The 18,244-nt window shown below is 38.0% G+C and overlaps 1 long non-coding RNA gene across 11 annotated transcripts in view; it reads left to right on the plus strand.

Moving 5' to 3' along the window:
• Window positions 1-18,244, plus strand: part of LOC147369907 (uncharacterized) — a 230,195-nt gene that overhangs the window by 49,745 nt on the left and 162,206 nt on the right. The window contains exon 3 of one of the 11 annotated variants that reach the window (XR_015168086.1): window positions 15,444-16,628. The exons of 9 other annotated variants lie outside the window; for them this stretch is intronic. This is a non-coding gene — a long non-coding RNA (uncharacterized LOC147369907). Of the gene's footprint in view, window positions 1-443; window positions 634-15,443; window positions 16,629-18,244 lie in introns of those variants that run through there. One more of the 11 variants, XR_015168088.1, reaches the window with a different exon arrangement.

The following is an 18,244-nucleotide window of genomic DNA, read 5'->3' on the forward strand; positions in this document are numbered from 1 at the left end:
TCCCCCGTCCCTGGGATTCTCCAGGCAAGAACACTGAAGTGGGTTGCCATTTCCTTCTCCAATGCATGAAAGTGAAAAGTGAAAGTGAAGTCGCTCAGTCGTGTCGGACCCTCAGCGACCCCATGGACTGCAGCCTTCCAGGCTCCTCTGTCCATGGGATTTTCCAGGCAAGAGTACTGGAGTGGGGTGCCATTGCCTTCTCCGCTAACCTGTTATAAATACCCCTACATGTCCAGAGGGAGGCCCTGGAGGTGAAGGGAAAGTGGAGAACAGTTGGATGGAGGAAATATTATGAAATGAGTGATGTTAGGGACCATGATGTTACTTTACAGTTTTTGGATGCTTAGAACATGCTTGGTGCTGGTCAGTTTTCCATTTATTAACCTACTTAATCCTCACATCTATCCCAAAAAGTATGTATAATCATTGTCTTCATTTTACAGATGAGGTAGACCTGAGAGATGGTGAGGTTGAGGAACCTGCCCCAAATCACATAATTATTAAATGACTACCCACAATGTCAATGACTCCAGGCACTGCACTCAGCAAAGCAAAAGGTCCCTGCATTCCCAACAGCACTCTTCTGCCCTTTTATGAAAATGACCAACTGTTCTCCAGTCCAATAAAAAGGTATTTTTCTCTGTCAACTCATTCTCAAAAAAGGAGACCTGTTTTCATTCATTATTTGGATTTGCAAATATTTACAGAGACTGTGTGGGCAGTATGAAGACTAGTTAGTTTCTTGGAAATTGGAAGGCTAAGCAAACAAAGGAATGAGTGAAACGTATGCCAGACAAATGCCAAGAGAAGGACAGTGGGTTGTCGATATTAATATTAGAGAACACCATCAAAAGTCATAATATAGGAGGAAAATTTTTTAAAATATTGACAAAATACTTAATTTCCACAGTGAAAATGTCACAGCCATGAATGTTGAGTTGTTAAATATGCACAACCAAAGATATTAAAAATTCAAGAGGAATGAACAAAACCACAGTCATTGTGGTACATTTTGACACCTATCCCCTTCTGTCTCTGGCATGTCTAATACATGAATAATGATATCAATAACAAGGAATAAAAGTAAAAGAGAATTAAAATATATTTACTGCCCTAAAATGATTTATAAATCTGTTTCATAAAATTTGAATTTGCATTTATTAGAATTTTTAGTGGCCTAGGGATTTTGATGCTAACCTAACTGAGTGAGATTCCTTCCCTTATACATTTTCTTGATGATAGGATATATCATTTTAAAGGCAGAAAACAATATGAGCATACCATAGGAATTGTACTCAGATGCAGACAACAGTAGAATTTTTAGGAAGGTAGGGAAAAGCGAGTCTCTAATAAAGTATCTGGAGTCACACTGTAAAATACTGTTAATTTTAGAGTAGGAAAATGTACTTGCCTTGTAGCTCTTCCACCCCAATGCTGGACCAGGAGAAACAGAATTTCTTTAACATCTTCTTCCCACCCAATGCTGGACCAGGAAAAGCAGAATTTCTTTAACGTTTTCTTCCCACAAGCAGGGTCTAATGGACTGAAAACCTAGGCCAGTGTACATGCCAAAAAAAAAGGCAGGAAGATACTGATGGGAGATCAGGATGGGTAAGGGACCTTGGAGGGAAGGATCGTATTTTGATGTTGACTGAGCACCATAATTTCCTCTGTGAATTGTCTAATCCTAGTCTTTACCCATTTTAAAATCAGGTTGATTTACAGAAGCCCTTTATATATTATTTATATTAACTATTTTATATCTGGGCTTCCCTGATGTCTCAGTGGTAAAGAATCTGCCTGCAATGCAGGAGATGTGGGTTCTGTCCCTGGGTCAAGAAGATTCCTTGAAGAAGGAAATAGCAACCCACTCCAGTATGGCTGGGAAATCCCATGGACAGAGGAACCTGGCAGGCTACAGTCCAGGGTAGCAAGGATCAGACATGACTTAGCTACTAAACCACCACTACCATTTTATATTCAAATTATATCTATTATGCCCAAATATTTAAATATTTTATCCAAATAATTATACTTACTATATTAAATATTAACATTATTTTATATACAAGTTTATCAAGCATATTCACATAGATCTAGTGCATTTTGAGGCTTATTTTTGTCCCTGGTGGCTCAGATGGTAAAAGCGTCTGCTTGCAATGCAGGAGACCCGAGTTTAATCCTTGGGTGGGGAAGATCCCCTGAAGAAGGAAATGGCAACCCACTCCAGTATTCTTGCCTGGAGAATCCCATGGACATGGGAGCCTGGCGGGCTACAGCCCATGGGGTTGTAAAGAGTTGGACACGACTGAGTGACTTAACTAACTTTCGTGTGAATGTTTTGGCTACCAATGTTTATATTTGATATAATGAAATGTGTTCATTGCCTTTTTTATGTCTTCTGGGTCCTTATTTTGTTAAGCAAAATTTAACAACTTCTAAATGTAATATTTTTGTACCAAATTGGAATTTCTAAACTATATTTAGTAGTTCACCTTACTTCTCTTTTAGGCATTTGAAATTATTGTATGGGTCCCCTTTAACCTCCTGCAACTATTCCTTACATAAGTTTGGAGTTAACCCCTCACCCAGGGCTCAGTTTGCAAAATTCCCTTGGTGACTCTTGTCTTCTTTGGTCCACTTCATTTTCATTCTCTCGAAGCCCTCTGTGTTTTGCAGTCTGTGCTCTGCTTGGATGTTCACTTCCTAAAACCTGCCAATGGAGAAGAAATAACTATAACTGCCTTGATCCATTAAGAGATACAGAATATCTTCATTTCCGTATCAGTTTTTATTTTTCCCTATTGCAGTTTATAATTTCAAAATGTTCATTTCCTAAACAATATACCAGTAAGCATACAACCATATTAACATATCCTTGATTAGTCTCTTTCTGTGAGATATCCACCCCACCATTTCTCCTCACTGATTCACGGCCCTCAGCTGTGGTCTTTAAGTGGTATCTCTCACCCCAATGGGGTGGTGGCTGCTGTCTCTGCTCCATAACCCATGTTGAACCCTGTGACTCTTTTGGAACTGCTTTGCAGAGCCTCTGTTCTGTTTTATCAGGCAAGTATTTCTCTGCTGGTGAATCTTGCTTTGATTCTCTGCTTTGAATCTTCATGGTGCTGGAGCTTAGAGACTCTGGAAGAGTGGGCGAAGGGTCTACTTTCCTTTGTGTTATACTCTTTTAGTGGAGTTCAAAAGCTGAGTTAGTTGGAACCAATGATATATTGAGTTCAATGAGTACCTTAGTTTGAGTTCCTCAAAAGCCAGCTCCAGGGTTAGGACTTGGGAGCATGTGGTTTATTTGTAGAATATTCCAGTAAGCATGGGATTCAGTCCTTGGGTTCGGAAAATCCCCTGGAGGAGGGCATGGCAACCCACCCCAGTATTCTTGCCTGGAGAATCCCCATGGACAGAGGAGCCTGGCGGGCTACAGTCCGTGGGGTCACAAAAAGTCGGACACGACTGAGTGACTAAGCGCACACACACAAGTGAAGGAGTGGGGAAAGAGAATGAAGAATCACTGATTGAGGTTATGATAAGCTGGTTATATGGAGGAGCAAGGATGCCATCTGACTAGGAGCAGTCTGAGATATTAGGTGGCATATACCACAGAATTGTCCACTAGAGTACGCGGGAAGCTTGGGTATTTATCTGCTGATTTCTATCTCTCATTTGTTGAGGGGTGCTCCTGGGGCTGTTAAATCTCAGCATTTCTGAACTACAGTAGGCAAACTCCCAGGGCTTTGGAGAAAGCCCTAAGACTGAGATATATTGATCTGGTTGCCTGTACAGGAATGTCCACCACAGCTGCTGGTGAATAGAGGGGACATGAACAGAACCTGCCACTGAGAAACTGCACCTTCAATTTATACTTAAAATTCCCTGGTACCATCACTGCAGATGCATGCTCCAGTGTGCTTTCTCTGAGCCAGGTTCACCATGAATACTATCATTTTTTGTGGAACTCACCTGCTGTCAACACACGCCCCACATACACTCTCAGCCCCTCTAGTTCTCCAGGCAGACCTAAGATGTCCAAACCCCACAAATGAATACAAGTTAGGGTATTTCCTAGCAATCCCATGAGAGTGCCATGCAAATAGATTTCCCCGTAGTTCACAAGTTGCAGCCCCTCACATATTTGAACTCTCAGCAGTGAACACAGCCATGGTCAAACTGATCATCACATCATACAATCTTAAAATAAAATTTAATCTTTTATGTCTTTTTCTTTCCTGAACTCTGCCAACTGGTACTTGACTTATTCTATGTAATATTGATTTACTTACAAACAGTTCTTGCCAGGTTTCCCTAGATACTCATAGCAACTGGCTTCTTAAAACTTGCCTTTTGTGCAGACTTAAAGTGACAGCATTCCTTTTAAAAGCACAGAAAATTAATCAGTTCTTTCTTGTATAGAATGACATGTAATTGTTGCCTCTTGCTTGTTGTATACAGACAGCGTCTTCCATTTATTTACTTAACAATGGTTTCGGAAGACATGACATTAGGTCAGAACATTCCAAGGACAGGAAAGAATGACTGAGGCTCAGGTCTTATTGAAGTCCTCTTTCTTCCATTGATTTATGGTAAAGCTCCAGGCAAGTAGGCTGGCTCCTCTGCATTGCAGTTCCCTCACTTTTAATATGGAAATACTTATGTGCTAAAGAACTCCAGGGAAGGAAAACCAGGAGGCGAGATCAGCTGCCCCTGGCAGAGTAGGAAGCAGAAGGACTTGACAGAGAAACAGAGTGTCAGAGTTTTCAGATTCTTGTTAGCAATTGACATTAGGTGAGATTAACTTGTGTGGGGGACACCTTCCCAATTAGCCATGCATCTGAAGTAGCCCTTGTTAGGGTTGAAGTATTTGTTGTTTGAGTTGTTTGCATTCTAATATTGTTTCCATATGGGTTGCAATCTGACTGGTGTCTCTCTAGAGGACTTAGTTTAGTGCTTTATCCATGATTTACTTAATAAATGCCAAGTGATGTATTGCTATATATTGAGGCTGTATAAAATAGCCCTATTTAATATTTTTCTCTGTATTCAGGGAGGGGTGTGATAAATTCACAAAGAAATAGAGAATTTTTCTTCCCCTCTCATTCTAGAACTGAGGAAAACGAGGCAGTCTATCTCTGTGTTCATTTCTCTCCAGTTCCCAGCTCTGCCTGCCCTTGTCTGTGTCACATACAGGCACATTCACAGACACGTTCACACCATGGAGATTCTCTTTTCCCTTCCAAGGCCATTCCCCACACTTAAAGTAAAGTTTGACCTGTCTTACCCCTGTGAAACCCACGGGAGAGGCAGTGTGGAATAGTGTAAAGAGCTGAGGTTTTTGACAATAAACACCGTTTTGAATCCTGGCTTTACCACTCAGCTACATGACCTGCAAAATACACAAACTTTCCTGAACCTTCCTTCTCTGAAGGTCCAAATATTTGCCATCTCTTACAGCGAGAGAATAACACATCCCTTCCCAGGACACATGCTTGTGGTATGGTCTCCCTGAGGGAAGATTAGGCTTCCAGACATTTTGTGACCCTTGTCCACGTGTCTTGCTTTAGCCAGTAGGTGAACAGAAGTCTCAAGAGCCATGCTGCGGTTCGACTATTGGTCTTTGCTGCTGTCACAAGGTGAATACGTCTTAGATAGGGGTTGTCACTGCCATTTGGGTCGGAAGAACAGGCAACATGCAGCACAGACACAGTGGATGCATGATGGAGACCTACGATGTGAGCAGGAAACAAACCCTTATGGCTATAAACCACTAAGAGCACACAGCACTTTAGCCTTATATTTCCTTATGTGTAAGATGGGGCTGTAATATCCACTCTGCAAAGCTACTGTAAGAGTGAGATAATTCTATAAAAGCTCAGCAATTGGGAGTCAACGAACAGCTTGGAGATGGCAATTTAAAGGTTTTTAACTAAAAGGGCTAGAAAGGAGGGATTTCTGAAGCCCCTACCTCATTATTTTTGAAGATGCTTTCTAATCAAAGGAAGGTGATTCTTTCTAAAACGATCTCCTTCCTTCTTAGGAAAATGTCAGCATATAATTCAAGTCACAGTTCTAATTTCATATCTTCAATAAAGTTTCACCCAACCCTCTGTCCCTCTGTGAAATCAATTGCCTCTTTATAGCCATAACAACACTGTGTTGTAAATGTTTACATGCTGAATTTCCCACAGGACTGTGCAGACCTTTAGGGTATAAACTGATTTTCGTATTCAAACATCTAACGAGCAATGGAATAGGTAGAAATGACAGTGGAGCCTCATCCTAGAAACAGTTTTAATTTATGCTGAGAAACACAACAAAGTTAATGATTCTATTATCCTGCACAATGACAAGCACATCTAATAAACTGCCATCGAATGATGGTGTAACAGAGTGCAGTAAGGATGCCTTAGAATTTTTTACCCGACTGTTCATCACTGGGACTAGAAGGAGAACGGCTTGACTATGTCCATATTTCCTCTTCTCTTTCTTAAGCCTACTCTAGTGGGTCTCCAAGTATGCTCTGTGTAAGAATGTCTGTGTATAATGTATGTGTGTTTATCGTACTTTAGGGCAAGTTACTGGATTTTTAAAGAAAACATTTAAATAACTTTATGGAGGTAAAACGGACATGCAATAAACTGCACAGATTTAAAAAGTACACTGAAAAGCTGTCATATGTTTATACTGGTAAGACCATCACCACAATCAAGATAATGAATAAGCCTATTCCATTAGAAGTTTTCTTGTGTTCCTTGTAATCTCACCTCCACTTCTCCTCCTTGGCCTTTCCATCCCTAAATGAGCACTGACCTGCTTTCTGTAATATAAATTAGTTTGCTTTTTCTGAGCTTTATATAAATGGAATCATACAGTGTGCACTCTCTGTCGGGCTTCTTTCACTCACTATAATTATTTTGAGATGAACATTTGGGTTATGCCCAATTTGGGGCTATAGCAAACAAAGCTTCTTTGAACATTCACGTACATGACTTTGGTAGACATATGTTTTTATTTATCTTGGGTAAATATCTAGTAGTGGAATGGCTAGATCATATTATAAGTTTATATTTAACTTTATAAGAGCCTGCCAAACTGTTTTCCAAAGTGGTTCACCATTATGCATCCCTAGCAGTACCGATGAGTGCCAGTTTTTCTATATCCTGTCAACACTTGGTATGGCCAGTCTTTTTAAGTATAGTCATTCCATGAGGTATACATCTCATTATGGTTTCAATTTGCATTTCTCTAATAGCTCACAATGTTGAGAGTCTTTCCATATGCTAATTTGTTACACATATATTTTCTTTGGGGAAGTGTTTGTTCAAAACATTTTCCCCCATATTTTATGGTGTTATTTGTTTTTTTTACAATTGCATTTTGAGAGTTGTTTATACGTTTTCAATACAAGCTTTTTTATCAGAAATATGCTTTGAAAATATTTTTCCCATCTGTGGCTTGTCTTTTCATACTCTTAAAGTCATTTGGAGAGTAATCTAATTTTGGTAAAGTCTATGTTATTTTTTTTTTCCTCTTATGGATATACTTGCAGTGTCTAAAAAATTGGTTTCTAACCCAAGGTCATACAGATTTTCTATTCAATTTTCTTCTAAAAGTTTTGTAGTTCTTTAAGGTTTACATTTAGTGCTGTGATCCATCTTGAGTTAATTTTTCTTACAGTGTGAGTAGGAATCAACGTTTATGCTTTTCCATATGGGTTTTCATTGCTTCTGTCACTACTTGTTGAAAAGATTGTCCTTTTCCACCTTTGCAACTTTGTTAAAAATCAATTGTCCATACCTTGGCAATTTTGAATACTGTTGCAGCGAACATGGGAATGCAGATATCTCTTAGAGATAATGATTTTGTTTCCTTCAGGAATTCACTCAGTAGAAGGATTTCTGAATCCTGTGGTAGGTTTTCCCCCCCCCAAGCAATCTCCATTCTGCTTTCTGTAGTGGCTGTACCCGTCTATATTTCTACCAAGAGTGTTCCCTTTGCTGGACATTCTTTCCAGCATTTGTTGTCTCTTGTCTGTTTGATAATAATCCTAGGACGGGTTAAGCAATGTCTCATTGTGATTTTGATTTACATTTTCCTGATGATTAGTGATGCTTAGTGCCTTTTCATGTACTATTGGCTTTTGTAAGCTTTCTACGAAAATTGCATATTCAGGTTCTTTGCCCATATCTTAATTGGGTTATTTGTCAGTTTTGCTATTGAGTTGTATGAAATCCCTTGTATAGTTTGCATATTAACCCTTTATTGGTTATGTGGTTTGCAAATATCTTCTCATATTCATTATTATGTTGCTTTTTCATTACAATGATGGTTTCCTTTGCTGTGCAAAAGCTTTTCGTTTGTAGTTCCACTTGTTTATTTTTGCTTTAGTTTCCATTGCTTTTGGTGTCAATTTCTAAAAAATTATTGCCAAGACCAATGTCCAGAGGGGCTTACCCCCATAAAGAAAATATGGTATGTATACACAGTCAGTTAGTTCAGTTGCTCAGTCATGTCTGACTTTGCAACCCCATGGACTGGAGCACCCCAGGCTTCCCTGACTGCACTCCTGGAGCTTGCTCAAACTTATGTCCATCGAGTTGGTGATGCCATCCAACCATCTCATCCACTGTTGTCCCCTTCTCCTTCTGCTTTCAATCTTTCCTAGCATCAGAGTCTTTTCCAATGAGTCATTCTTCGCATCAGGTGGCCAAAGTATTGGAGCTTCAGCATCAGTCCTTCCAATGAATATTCAGGACTGATTTCCTTTAGAATTGACTGGTTTGATCCCCTTGCAGTCCAAGGGACTCTCAAGAGTCTTCTCCAATACCACAGTTCAAAAGCATCAATTCTTTGGCACTCTGCTTTTTTTTATGGTCCAACTCTCACATCCATACATGACTACTGGAAAAACCATAGCTTTGACAAGATGGATCTTTGTCAGCAAAGTAATGTCTCTGCTTTTTAATATGCTGTCTAGGTTTGTCATAGCTTTTCTTCCAAGGAGCAAGTGTATACACAATGTATACACAATGGGATATTATTCAACTTTAAGCAAGAAGAAATCTTCCCATTTGCAACAGCTTGGATGAACGTGAAAGGCTAGAATATTTAGTGTAATGCTGAACAGAAGTGGTGAGGGTGAACATCTTTGTCTTAATCCTGTTCTTAGGAGGAAAATATCTAGTCTTTCACCATTGGGTAATGTTAGCTGTAGTTATTTCATAGACATCATTTATCAGGTTTGGAAAATTCCCTTATATCCCTCTTTTGCTAAGAGCTTTTATCAGAATGAATGTCAGATTTTATCAAATACTTTTTCTGTATTAATTTGGATGTCACCTGATTTTGACATGTATATGAACAATCAGGGTGTACCTTGATTGTCTTTTGGCTGTTTTTAATCAACTTTGTATTCATAGGATAAGTTCTACTTCATTATGACACATTTTAATTTTTTAATATATTCTTGGATTTGATTTCCTAAGATTTTGTTTAAATATTTGCATTTATAGTCATGAGTCATAGCCAGCTCTAGTTTTGCTTGTTTTTGTTTTCATAATGCCTTTGGGTTTGGTTAAAGAGTAATGCTAGCCTCCATAGAAAGATTTAGGAAGTAGTTCATTCTCTTTAATTTTCTCAGAGTTAAAGTAAAACTGGGATGAATTCTTCCCTACATGTTTGGTAGAATTCACCAGAGAAGACTTCTGGGCCTGGAGTTTTCTGTATATGAAGGTTTTTTTTAATTTACAAATTCAATTTCCTAACTAGATATGGGATTATTTCTGTTATCTTTCTTCTTGAATGAAAGTAGGTGGCTTATATCTTCAAGAAATTTGTATATTTCATCAACATTGTCATATTTATTTGCATGAAACTGTTAGTAATATTTTTGTTTTGTTTTTAAGTATAGATAGAATCTTTGGTGATATTATCTTTCTAATTGCTAATATTGATAATTTTGTATTCTTTTTTCCAGACCAATATACCTAGATGTTTATTGCTTTTATGGATTCTATCAAAGACTCGGATATTGTTTCATTGGTATCTAGTCTGGCTGGTGGGAACAGGCACTATTCCGTGTCTTGCCTGAGTTTTAGGAACTGTTCTCTCTCACCCTTACAGGTGGTTCTGTCCCTGTCTGTGGGCAGTTTCTGCACATGCATTCACTGATCTAAACTCTAAGGAATATCAAGAGTGGCCTTCTGCAGATCTCCAGTGTTCTTTTTCTGTGCGGTTCATTTCTTTTCAGTACTCTGTCTTGAAACTATACCCTCTTGGTCTCTTCAGACCCTCAGCTTCATCTTTTCACCTCAGGGAGCCCACCAAGCTCCACCTGGATTCCTACCTCCCTATAAACCATCTGGAAACTCTTGAGGCGATAATCCATGCAATTATGAGGATCACTTCTTTTATTTTCCATCCTCAGGGATCACTATTTTTCTTTGCCTGGTGACCAGGGCCCTTAAATTGATTGCTTCAAATATATTGTCTGGTTTTGGGTGTTTTTTTTTTAGTCAGGGGAGTAAATCTAATCCATTTTCTAAAAGTCTCTCTTCCAAGTTGGCAGAAGTCCCTCAAAGCTAATTTTGATCCTGTGATTTTTCACCTCAGTAAATTAAATCTGTGAAAGTTAACTGATTTGACTAAAGGTTCTACTGCTAGTAAATAAAGCCTAGCCAGGAACAGTTGGACCTAGAACTCACAACCCAGTCTTCATTTCACTCAGCAGTCAATCGTCAACAAACTTTCATTTAAAAAATTTGCATGTAGTCAGATGTATGTTTGGGAACATATGCACAACTATACTAATTTTTGGTGCTTGATAACTTAATTTTAAGTAATTCACACATATGCTAGTAAAAAATAGTGCAATAAAATGATTTTTGCAAAGAAGATCTGCTCGTCTACATGCCTACTGTTACTTTGGTGTAAATTTACCATTACCTACAATTGCAGTGCTAGCTGATCTACTTTTACAGAGTTTTTCCAACACGAATCATACAAAACTGTCAGCTGTCAGCTGTGAGCTATGTTTATTTTGCATCACGTATATCCTAGAAAGTGAGAACTTACATCCTTATACTGTGGTTTTTGTACAGAAATAATGCTGAAATTAACACATAGGGAGATTTAATTTCATTTACATATTTTAGAATTATGAGAAATTATATCTGCCAGACTTGGTGAAAACGATGTTGTAGATTTTTCTAAAAGTAGAGTTGGCTTATTTTCTTTGTCTGTTATTGGCAAATCTGTAATATTAATTTCTTCCATCTTGGAAAAGCTGTAGTGCTGATTGAAATGTATCATAGAAGAGTTTTGGCAACTGAGATTTACACATATATATATAATATATATGTAAATATATATACACACACACACACACACACACATTCAAAATATATTAAATGGATAAATGAATACTTACATGTTTCTTCAAGTTCCTGACCCTAATTTTTATTCCTTAATTTTTAACTGTACAAATATTCACTAAGTATGTAAGTACCAGGCACTGTAGAATACCCAAAGATGAATAAATTTTAATTGTTACACTTAAGGAGCTGATGGCCTAGTGTATGGCATTAGTTAGGGGGCACACTCTATAGAGGACAAGGTGGTGTGTGTGAGGTTAATGCCATAGAATAGAACAAAGAAAGTTCTATAGGGACTGGTCATCTCACAACTCAGAGAGCAGTCACCTCCACTTGGGAGAAATTAAGTAGACAAGGCATTTAAGATGAATTTGGAAATATGGGTAATGTTTTGATAGGTGGAAATAGGCATCCAGGAAATTCCAAGCAGGAGAATCATATGTACCGAGATCTTCCATTTATCTGGTGACCAGAGAAACTGCAGAAAGAACTGAGGGATTAAACTGGAGTAATGGGAAGGATGACATGGCAGTAGTGTTGTTAGCAGCCATGGAATGAGCAGGAGAGTCTGTAATTAATGTCATTAGAAATTGGAAGCCTTCACATATTTTAGTAGGAATTTAGTAGGATCAGAGCTGTGTGTGAATTTAAACTGACACCTGAACATAGGAAAGAAGTGGGCAGTGATGAGGGGCATGGAAACTTGGTTAGGCCACAAGAAAAATAATTTTCAGAAGAAACAGTTGAAGTACAAGTTAGGGAAGATTATAAAGATGTTTCAGAGGTAAAAATCTAAATAATTTGACAACTGATTAAGTACAGTCATTAAAGTAAAAGAGAAGGAAGAGATTTACTTAGCTGCAAAGAATTTTATAAATGTACTCAATTTGTTTGTAGCTAAGGTTTCAAATTAGAAACCACAGAATACTGAACTCAGAGATGAAGTATGTGTGAGAACATAGTAATCTGAATGTAAACTGTGTCCTAATGTCTGTACACAGAAATCGAGGCCAGACCAGTTAAGCCAACACAACAGGGTAAATAAAGTTTGAAAAGTGCTCACATTAGAAGTTCTTTTTACTTTCTCTTTCTTTAAACATGAATGACCTCAAAGTGTTCTGAGTTTGCATGGCTGGAGGCATAGTCCTACTGGTAATGGAATCTGGAAATCCAGAGGGTAGGCTAATAAACTGATAATTACCAGTCATATATTCTTTGACTCTGAACGCACTTGGACCACCAAAGCAAACAAAAACAGAATCTTTCTCCAAGAATAAAATTGTATTCAAACTATGAGGTCAAAGACCTGAGAGGGAGTTGCAGATGCTTACAGCAAATCTAATACAAAAGAGTTTAAAGAACTGATAATATTTAAAGCCATGTTTAAATCTATTCATTGCAAGGACCATATAAAATTATGCAAACCCCTAGACCTTTCCTGAATTAGCATTGAGCTCAGACACTATTTTTAAATTCCAGCGATCACTGTTGTTTCTTACTCATTTTGAAGATTGCATAGACACAATACTTTTCTCATACTACATGTGAACCCTTTTTGTCTTTCAGAATTATTCCTGATTTTGAATATTTCACTTTCTACATATCACCATTTATCACAACTTTCAATGATTTTATGATCTTTATTTTTAGTAAGATGTAACTCTTCTTACCAGCACCTTTAATATTTCCACTCAATTTTTGTGTATCAGATATGATAAGATTTGTGTTCATGAATCACGACAACAGGAAACACACACTGTACTAGTCAGTACTGTGACAGACAACAGTAAAATGGATGTACCCAACTGCTAAAGTCCTCTCTTGTTTGGGTGCAGAAATGAAACAACATTTGCTTTGCTTACGGAAGTTAACAGGTTGAGAAGTTCATGAGTACAGGGGATGTGTGTTTATTCTGTGGCCTCAGGCCTTCCATCTCCTGAGAACATACTGGAAGTGAGTCAGTCTTTTCCTGCAGGTCAGCCATGATGGTGCAAAACAAGAAATTCAAGCCTTTTCTTTCTCTGCTAAGCCAAGAGGCAGGCTGTGTATGATAAATATTTCATTAAAGTTTGGGCAGCATCTGAATTCCCCTATAAAAGAAAATCACAAGAAACATTTATGAAAGGATTCTTAAGAGGGAACTTCTCACTGAGAAAATGCACCCAGTCCTCAGTTCACCAGCCTCTCTCAGAACTTGGAACATTTGCCAGGCTCGGGGGGTACTACATGAGGGTGGCGTGTGGGGACTTTCTTCTCATCTTATGAAGGCTGTGCTGGGACAAAGTCTTGCTGATCACAACAGCTTTCCTACCCAGGGGATGAAGAAAATATTGTAATATTCTGCTTGATTTATATTCCTTTTTGTAAATTTCTTTCATTCTTTCCCTCCACTACTTAGGTGCTATGTTAAGTTGCACTGATACTGAATGTGCAAAGGAGGGGAGGGTTTAGAGAGAACCTCAGGATCGTAAATAGCATCAGTTATAAACCTAGAAATTAAATGACGGCAGCAACAAAAAAGCACGTTGTGAGGCTGGAAAATGAACTAAAACATGTAGAATAGTTTCATGCAATATGGCGGTGATTAATTGTCATTTGTTCTAGAAAGCACATTTTACAAAGTTACTTTCGTATTTGGAACAATGTAAATTACATTTTCCAAGTCCAGTACTACTGGTGGTTTCAGAGGATTGAGACTCAATATTTAATCAGATTTCATTTTCTCGGTAAGGTTAAGTGGAAAGTTGAGAAGAATGTCTTTTATAAATATTCATGTTTATTAACACACACACAAAGAACAATAGGGAAACCCATGAAAAATAAAAATCCATCAAGATAAATCAGATCAGATCAGTTGCTCAGTCATGTCCGACTCTTGGCGACCCCATGGATTGCAGCACGCCAGGCCTCCCTGTCCATCACCAACTCCCGGAGTTCACCCAGACTCACATCCATCGAGTCAGTGATGCCATCCAGCCATCTCATCCTCTGTCGTCCCCTTCTCCTCCTGCCCCCAATCCCTCCCAGCATCAGAGTCTTTTCCAATGAGTCAGCTCTTTGCATGAGGTGGCCAACTCCATAGGACCCCATTATTTAAATCAAATATATTGGGGAAAATTTTAGGCAATAAATTGCCTATTGATAATAGCTAATATCTTTAAGCCAAAAAGAATTATGTGTGCTTGTGACATTGTTTTGTGTTAATACTTGAGGGTTCTTTTTTTTTATTTTTAGGGTTAAATTTGTTACCACATGTTCAGGATTTTGTAGAACTGTCTTGATTTAAAACAGGGATTCTCAATACAGAGTGTTTTGACCTCCCCTGCTCTCTGCAGGGGACAACGTCTGGGAGCATTTTAATTGATACAACTTGGGAATGGGGAAGTTGGTGCCACTGGCATCTTGTGGGTAGAGGCAGGAGATGCTGATGAATGTGCTTCAATACATAGGACGTTCCCTTACAACCAGGAAGTATCCAGGAGCAAATGTTAGTAATATTCTGGCTGAGACACTTGACTTAAAATATTCTATCGTATCATCTTTCTATATGCTCATCAGCTCATGTAGCCTGATATTCCTAATTTGGAGTTCAGAAAATATGATCCAGTCATTTTATTCCACAGTAGGCTCAATTTAGACCAGATTTTATAGCAAAATACTTAAAAACTATTCATTTTTGCTTGTAAAACTGTTGCCTAGTATAACACATGAATATATATATATATATTTGTTTTAGTTCAAGTCTTTGCTAACATTTTGATACAGTTTGTGCAAGCTTATTAGGCCAGTTATCCATAGAAAACATTTTCTAAACTGACAACGGAATGCTTCTGCAAACAAAGGCTGGAATATCAAGCTAATAATTTTCACACAAGGAAATCTCAAAAATTAAATGGAGAATTCTAAGCTCTGCAACGTTTCTCTGCTCCAGCAACATTTCATTTGCGCTGGCTTTCACAACTGTATAGAATAGTTACTGACATTTTTCAACATGGACTAGAGGTGAACTTTTTACCCAGTGGTTGCAGAATGACTGAACGTACTGTTCCTCCTTTCCAGGCCCTGCTGTTTGACAAAGAGGCCATTTTGGGCGGACACGTACCTGGTGGTGGGCGTGCAGCTGGGACCTCTGAGTGGGTGTGAATAATCTTTCTGTGGGTTGAGTTGTACCCAAGAACAAAGTAAGACCTGAGCCTCAGAATGCAGCCTCTGTACTCTCTTTTAAAGAGTTTTGTTTATCTTTAGGTTAAATAACATTCTAGAATATGTAAGCAAAATCCCTGAGGTACACGGTGTAGTAGAACAAATTGCACAATAGTGAAGCTGTGTTAGGCATGCTGTGTACATGGTGCTCAATGGACATTCCAGAATCATATGCATTATCAAAAAAAAAATGAGATGTTCCAGCAGTAAGCTAATTTTTTCAGGGGTCACAAGTGTTATGCATCTGGAAGGATAAGTGTAAATTCACATCAGATGCAACTGGTCTGTTAAAAGGTCAGAAGAATTATTACCCATCTTCCTGCCCCTTGGCCTTATGATCAAAGCTCACTGTGTACTGACATTTTAAAAATGAATGTGAGAAAAATTATTTTGTTACTATCCTCCGAAGTTCCCATTCTTTAGGGAATACTAGTTGTCCAGGGTTGGTATCTTTTCATTCATCATAAAGCATTCAAGCTGCAGTCGTGTGTTAATTTTTTCCTATTTAGTAAAAAAAAGAAAAAGAAATATATCACCTCAGAAATATCAGATTCACTACAAAATGCACTCAATCAAGGCTAAATTATTTTATTGTCACTGGGGAGAAATAAGGTGCAAACTACCAAATTTCAAAATATATGAATAAAACTGAAAATATAACACAGGTATTGCCCTTCAGTTCTAGATCACATTATTTTTAGAAACCATTTAAGATATTTTAAGAAAACCAAGCCTGACTTATTTGCCAGGACAAGCACAGAGTAAGTCTCATTTATGATGAGTTTTCTTATTGGCTTCCTTCAGAACAGGAGTGTCAAAATCAACGTCATTGTTTCTACGGGGTGAGAGAAAGAACTGCGAGAAGAGAAGATACAGGGTATGAGGGAGTATGTTGGGGACAGAGTTTAAGATTCTTGTGGCCTAATACTTGTTCATTTCTTATTGTCAATAATTTTTATGGATCCTTTTTGGTTTGTTTTCTTTTGGGTTTACAACTTTCTTTCTGGTTTGACAAATTAACAAATACATAACTGAAATAAACTTTTCTGTGTTTATTTCTCCCTTACGTCAGTGCAAGTGTTTAAATATTCAGTGCCAGACAGTATAAGGCCTTGTGGGGATAGAAGATACGTGGGCCATGGTACTTGTTCCAAAGAGAGGTCTGCATATCTGCAAAATTGGCTGCCTAGCTGTTAGAGAGATGCGAACAACAGATTCCCTTCAAATCCTGCCTTCGCCTGTGTGCTGCCCTCCCTTTTTAGCTTGACTTCAGATTTCCACCTAGAGAATCACTATTATTCAGGGTTGCAAATTTACCTAAGCCAATTTAGCTGTTTAGCAAATGTCAGGTTTTTTTTTGGTAAATGTCAGAGTTAAGGGTAGGTACTGATTTTCTGCCAGCATCTCTATGAACTAATAGCCAGATGGTTAGTTACAATGAAAGCAAACTTGAGACCAAAGTCTGCCAAAGTTACCTGCATTTATTAGTGAGTTGTCACACAAACTGTTGGAGACTGTTCGTATAGTATGGGGAAACATCTATCCTTAAACCTTCTGACTGGTGCCATGCATGAAAAGTTTACTTTGAGGAGGATGCAATGTTATTGTTTTTCTTATTTTTTATGACTATTAAGATATAATTAAAATACAATCATAAGCATTAGTTTATTGCATTGTGACAATTTTATATACCCATGTAACCACTGTTACAAATAAGATTTGGTATGTTTTCCTTCTTTACTCCCTAGAAAAAGAAACCGGATACTTCTTTCCAGTCAGTTCCCCTCTCACAACAACTCTTTTTTCCATCCCTATAAATTGGTCTGTGTGCATTTAGATTTCATACAAGCAAATGGATTCTAAACAAGTTTGTAGTTGAATCAGAACAGAATCTCTGTGGAGTGAAGGGATATACTGCCAGATGGGCTGGATTCTTAATCTTCCAATCACACCATGGATGAGGGTCTGCAAAGTCTTTCTAACCAATCACATGTCTTAAATATCACTCATTTTGCAAATGAAGAACTATCTCTTATACTTACTACACTACTTAACAAATCCTCTGGCATGTATTTCAGTAACAATACATGAATCATCTATCTTAGGGGGTAATTAAAGATTTCACTCTTAAAGTACATAGTCAGATTGGTAGAGGAAATTGTCTTGTGATGATCTTGCTCCTGCCTTTACCTCTTTTCCTGAATAAACCCCACTCACCTTTAAATGTATGATTCAATAATCCTTTGTCCACCATCATCATCATTATTGTTTCTTCCATTTCCCATGGTTCTATGTTAGAACCTTTATCATTGCACTATTAACAGTGAATTAACCACAAAATGTGTTCTTTCTTGGCATGTAGATTTTCTCTTCAGAAATCGTAGTTTAGACATCTCTGAATTTTCCAGATAAATTACTGTATCCCCCAGAACAGAATGCTAAATTAATATTTGTTGCAATGATATATGGATGGATGGATGATAGATGGATAGTTAAATCACCCATGAGTTATCTGGGGCTGTTTCAAAGAGTAGTTTATCAAGAATTCATAATGCTGTCTAGTTTGGGGAATAGAATATATTCACTGGGGGAGTGGAGGTTGACTGCAGTTTCTCAATGGATGGGCCTGAATGATGTCACCTGATCAGGAAATATAT

This window comes from Bos grunniens, chromosome 7 (assembly GCF_055505025.1).
Source record: "Bos grunniens cultivar Pamir isolate PY7600 chromosome 7, Bosgru_T2T1.0, whole genome shotgun sequence".
Taxonomy (NCBI): domain Eukaryota; kingdom Metazoa; phylum Chordata; class Mammalia; order Artiodactyla; family Bovidae; genus Bos; species Bos grunniens.